This window comes from Peromyscus californicus, unplaced genomic scaffold (assembly GCF_007827085.1).
Source record: "Peromyscus californicus insignis strain IS unplaced genomic scaffold, ASM782708v3 Scaffold_19__1_contigs__length_69161282, whole genome shotgun sequence".
Taxonomy (NCBI): Eukaryota; Metazoa; Chordata; class Mammalia; order Rodentia; family Cricetidae; genus Peromyscus; species Peromyscus californicus.
Window position 1 is genome coordinate 56,070,582 of NW_026294491.1, and position 6,078 is coordinate 56,076,659.

Here is a 6,078-nt window from a genome sequence, read left to right on the forward strand (position 1 = left end):
AAAACTGTCTCCTGACACACATTTTCAGTGAAGTTCAATGGAGAGCTTTATTGTCCTATTTCACTTCTTTTTTTTTTTTTCTTTTGGTTTTTCGAGACAGGGTTTCTCTGTGTAGCTTTGTGCCTTTCCTGGATCTCGCTCTGTAGACCAGGCTGGCCTCGAACTCGCAAAGATCCGCCTGCCTCTGCCTCCCGAGTGCTGGCTATTTCACTTCTTATGATGTAAACAAAAGTCACTATTTATTGCTCCTTTTTATTTACTTAAATAAAAAATACCTTTTGTTAGTAATTTCCTGTTTAAAATGTGTGGGTAAGCAATGGGGCAGTGCTTGGCCCTAAAAGGGACAGCTTTATCTCTCTCTTTAAGGCTCAGGGAGTATAGGAGAGAGGTAGGGAGAAAGGGCCAGAGGGTCGGAATGTGCAGCAAAAGATGTTTCCTCAACATGACATGACTGTTGCACTCGTGGACTCCCCGTGGTTGTGGTTTTCTCTATAAGAGCAGACCTGTTAACATGTCATCATGGATGGAGAGTGAGAGGCTCCTCGTCTCTGGGACTGACTGTTGGCAATTAACAGGTCTTAAGGAAGGGTATGCCATTTTCTTCAGTGCTGAAGCCACTGATGAGTGGCCCTTGTTCCACTGAGTAACCTCCCACCCATGTTCAAGGGGAAGGAACTCTAATCAAGTGCAGTGGCCTTGCACAAAAGGAAGACATGGTGGGGAGGGTTCGTTAGGAAGGGGGATGAGAGGGAGGAATGGCAGGCAGCAGGGGTGAAAGGAAATAAAGCTCATGCCATAAATATGCAAAACTGTCGAACAATTAAAAACATTTAAAAACGGCTCCTAGGCATAGTGCACAACCGCTGCTTAGATATTCCCAAGTGCAAGGAGGCTTTGGTGTCTTGCAGGAATAACACGTTAAGTAAGCATTGTTCCAGCATGAGTTTTAGTGTTACTGACCAGTTCGATGAGAGCCAATCAGCAATACATATCGAATTAAACAATGTCTTTAAACGAAAAGAAAATACAAAGTGAGGTTATGTACTGTGAGTGAAAACAGTTTTGTAGGAACCTAACTCAGTGTCACTAGGAGCAATGTTTCAGTATCAACTAGATCAGTGTAGCACATGACATTACAGACTGAAACCCTCCACAGTGAGAAATGACAGGCTGGGAGCTCACATCTAACACTAAACCTTTCCAGCCGCTAACACGAGAGAGAGAAACACGATTAGGTGCTGCTTCAGCCGTCTGTAAAGTTATTCCATGTTCTTTTCCTGGCATTCGCTTCGTTTTACCTGTCTGCCATGGCTACACTGCAGCAGTCCAGTTTCCTACATTCAAAGCCTCCCTGGATCAGTCTCCCTTTTAGGCTTAGTTCTTGCCAACAAATTACTCAGGTGAAAAAATTAAAACCATACATTTCCCAGGGTCTTCCACACATGATACTAACTTTAACACACAAGATGTGAAAATGCCTGTTCAATAAACAGTGATGAATTTTATAGGTGATCTTCACTAAATGTGAAGATTTGGTTAACGCCACAAAACAGAATATGAAAATTCCCATAGATCAAGAAAACTATATATATATAGTGTTAGTGTTAAAGTTACCAGACTGTCATATCCTTCCCACTCCACTACATGTCCTTAATAATCAGAATGTCTTCTAGAATTGGAAAGTAAAGGTTTATAACCCATTGAGGTAAACTTCTATCAACAGGCACACACATAAAATCTTGCCAAGGAAAATAAGGTTTTCAAGTTTTAAGAACTCAAGTTTCTTCAGGGACATTGTTTATCAACACAGGAAAAGTATTTGGAAAATCTTATTGACCAATCATACAATTGAAGTATGACTCACTCTTGGAAAATGATATTTATAAATAAGTAAAACAATTTGTTTTCATAGTGGTACACAATGGCCAGCATCTTTTTTTTTAAATTTTTTTATTTTTAGGGGAGAGCTCATATGAACATAGGCTCCTGCTACCATAAATTATGAAATCCTGTTTACCAAATTTGTAGAAATTGCAGGGGTCAGTACATGCTAGGTGTGATGGAAGAACCTTTGAGTCTTGCCCTGGGGAAACTACCTTCTTTATTATGGCTATCTCTGCTGCCAGTAAGCTGTTAAATTGTATTTAAATTGCAATTATTAACTTTAAAATGTTTTTACTTTTCTAGGGCTACTTTATCAAAAGTACTACAATCTGAGTCATCTAACACAAAAGAAGTTTACTTTTTCCACAGCTCTGGAGGCTAGCTAGTGAGGAAAGGGTTTTGGTAGGCATGCTGTTGCTCTAGGAAAGAGTCCTTTGCTCTTCCAGCCTCTGGAAGCTGCTGAAAGCAGACTCCAGTTCACAGAACTGTGTCTAGGGAAGCTCCTTGCTGAAGAGAAGAGCAATGAATACACAGCCTCTGACGAAATGTCAATTTTAAGGCTACTATTTGAGGAATTCATAGTTATTTTCGGGGGCAGCAGATTTGCATGTTTTAAAACCATTTTCCTTCAGCTGTGAATCTTTGAATGCAGCTCTGATTTTTGATTCTGATATAAATACCATTTAACAGGAAAAAACCAAAACCAAAAACCAAAAACCAAAACCAAACAAAAAACCAACACACACACACACACACACACACACACACACACACACACACACACACACACACACACACACACACCAAAAAGCACCTCATCAATTAGGTGCACAATTCCTGTGTTTTTTCTCTGTATGTGGCACTTTAGACAATAGGGGAAATGAATCAAAATTAGGGTTAATCCAGCTGGGATCTCCCGCTCCCCGAAACTCTCTTTCCCTCCACCCTCACCCTTCATTACCCCCACTCATATGACCGCTGTCATTTCTTTTTAAACAAGGAAAGTTTCTTTTGAGGACTTGTAATCCATTGCTTGTAATTACCACATATTAAAGGACATTTGGTTCAGATGATGTATCTTTTGTTACTCGTTATAATCACACCACAGAGCAGTTTAAGACTTTGTAATGCTTATTTTCCCACCGAAATTTAAGGAGAAAAATGAAACCACACCAAAGCATTCTTTCCTGTAAACCTCATAACGTATCCTATCTATCTAAGGTGAATTTTATCTTTTCTGTTTCTCTCCTTCCTTTCTAATGATAGACTGATGACTTGGAGAGTGTTACTTTCATAACATACCTTGCTGTTGAGCGTTCAGTCGCAAACAGGTATTTTAGCTGCGTCCATGCAGGGCTGCTTCTGTGTAAATGGTAAACTTAGACGTCTGGGCTACTTTTCTCATTAAGCCTTAGTGAAAAGAGGAGGGAGAATGGCCCTACCTGGGGAAGGGGTGGGGTTTATGCAGGGCCTAATAATAATCTCAAAACCAGCACAGGTATTTTCTGTCCCTTTCTTTTCAACCCCATCTAGTCTTGTAGTGTGAAATTCAACATATGAATCTTGAGCAGGAGATGGCTAGTCAGATACATTTTATACACGCAGCCTACTAATTTATTAGAATTATACTAATTTATTAGAATTCTATGGGTGGGGTGTTGGGGAGAAAATAGGAACAGAAGCCAGGCAAAGGTAGTACAATTGGAAAATGTGTTTGTACCAACTTCTCGGATGTTTTTAAATTGTTTGCAAGGAAATGATTTTGTTGCCCTAAACTTTCAAAGCTAAAAAAACCGTAGAAAAGGGTATTTGTGGAACTGAGAGTCATTTTGAGAATTTTAATTCCTTCACCACATCCTTTTAAATGAAAAGTCAGGTTTTGAATTTCCACTACCAAGTGGGCACTTAACGAGCATCTCAGCACAAGATGTACTCCACGGGTCTTCAGATAATAAGCTGCAGAAATGTGTCCCTGGTACACAGGACTGCTTTCTTGAAGTGGTCATGAAGGAGGACACTGTTTACCATCTTAGTGGCTAAGACTAGGTAAGTTAGAATGTTTTTACTAAGACACTAGTCTAAGGAATAAAATGAGTAACCCAGCAATTGAAAACCTGCAGTTTGAGAATTCATTCTGTCAATTACCTTGTGCTAAAATTAAGGCTGTGAAGAGAGGGAAGAGGGATTATATGAGCAAGGTGGGTTAAGATCATCATGGGGAAATCTAGACAGACAACTGAACCAAGCTCGTAGGAACTCACTTTTAGACTGACAGCTGTGGAACCTGCATGGGACTGGACTAGGCCCTCTACATAGTGGAAACAGTTGTGTAGCTGGGTCTGTTTGAGGGGCCCCTGGCAGTGTGATCAGGATCTGTTCCTGGTGCATGAGCTGGCTTTCTGGAGCCCATTACCTATGATGGCACAACTCGCACAGCCTTGATGCAGTGGGGACGGGCTTGGACCTGCCTCAACTGAATGTACCAGGCTTTGCTGACTCCCCATGGGAGGCCTTACCCCTTTTGGGGGGAGGGTTGAGACTGGGGGGGGTAGCAGGAGGAGGGATGAGAGGGGGAGCTGTGGTTGGTATGTAAAAGGAATATTTTTTTTTAAATAAAAAAGAACTAAGGGTGTTAGATACTGGCATAATGATAAAAACGCAAAGCATATACAGGCAATATACAGCTTTTTGTGGTCATAAGAGTTTTCTAAGTAGTTTTTAAATAAATGCTAAGAAATATAGAATGAGTTTGAGGCTAGCCTGGTCCACAGAGTGAGTTACGGGACAGCCAGGGCTACATAGAGAAACCCTGCCTCAGGGAAAATAAAAAAAGAAATACAACCTTAAAAAATGAACTGATACTATTATTGCAAGATAGAACCATGTGTGTATAGAGCATCCAAGGGAATTATTTAAAGTTATAGGTAAGGTTATTATTTATGGCCTTTGAGAGCTAAGTGTCTCCCGAAATATAAGTGATATCCTGTACAAGTGTTCTGAATAACATTAGAATGGTTGCTTCTGGCCTAAAGGAAACTAACAATGGCAAAGTGCACTTTCCAGAAAAATTGAATAGGTTGAAGATGATTAACCTGCAGTATGGCCTTTCTAGTATGGTGAACACTCAACTCCAAACTTAAAGGAAAGAAAGTGTGTAAAATAATAAATGTAAAGGGGTTTCCCTCAGTAAACACAAGTGATAAATGTGTACTTCACTTATTATTTCCAAAGAACAAAGATCCATGCTGCTGTAGGGGATCCACTGATATTCTAGTTGTAGTCCAGGAAGTTTCTAGGAAGTCAAGGTTCAACTACATTGTCCATTTTCAAATTCAGTCACTGACTATTTGTGACCTTAAGACAGTTACTTAACTTTCTAGTTCCTTAGTTTATCTGCTGAATGGATATAATAGTGAGTATTATGGGGTTTAATTCCCATTGGATTAAGAAATTAACTATTGGTATGGGGCAGGAATGAGCTCGAGTGCATGTGTACACACACACACACACACTGGCATGTCAGCCTCTAACACTGTAATTGTCACCAAGTCCCCTCTGTTGTATTTGTCTCATTTGAAAATGTGCATTAATTTTAAGAATTTCCTTGGGATGAAAACAGTTGCAATTGGCCAAGATATACCTTTTCTATTGGTCTACATACAATTTCATTTAAAAATGAATTCTAAAAGTTTCATTGAATTTGGAAGACATCTTTCTTTCGTCTTTCTGTTCAATTTGAATGGAGTCATGACATCTGTGTACCACTGCTATAGTCATTCACAGCTCTGTCACAGAGATGATTTTAAAAAGGGAAGTGAGCTGAGTGTGGTGGTACATGCCTGTTAACTCCAGCCTTCTCTAACCAGAGCCAGAAGGATTGACACTTATTCCAGGCCAGCCTAGGTTATAAAGTGAGGCCCTCTCTCTAAAAACTCCAAGAAGGCAAACTCCTAAGTCAAGAAAAAGTGGCCGTGTGGTGATTTAGTAGTACGGAAATGTAGGCTCACACCTGTAGATACGCTATCACTCAACTGGGAAGCTTGAATTTCTCTATTTGCTCTCCTTCTTTCCTTCTCTTTCCCAAAGCCTAGTATTTCTTGACAATGAATGAAACATGAGAAGACTTAGACATGCTTAGAAAAGAAGCCAAGTTGAACAATCCAAATGCTAATTTTGACAGGTGCAAACTGCATA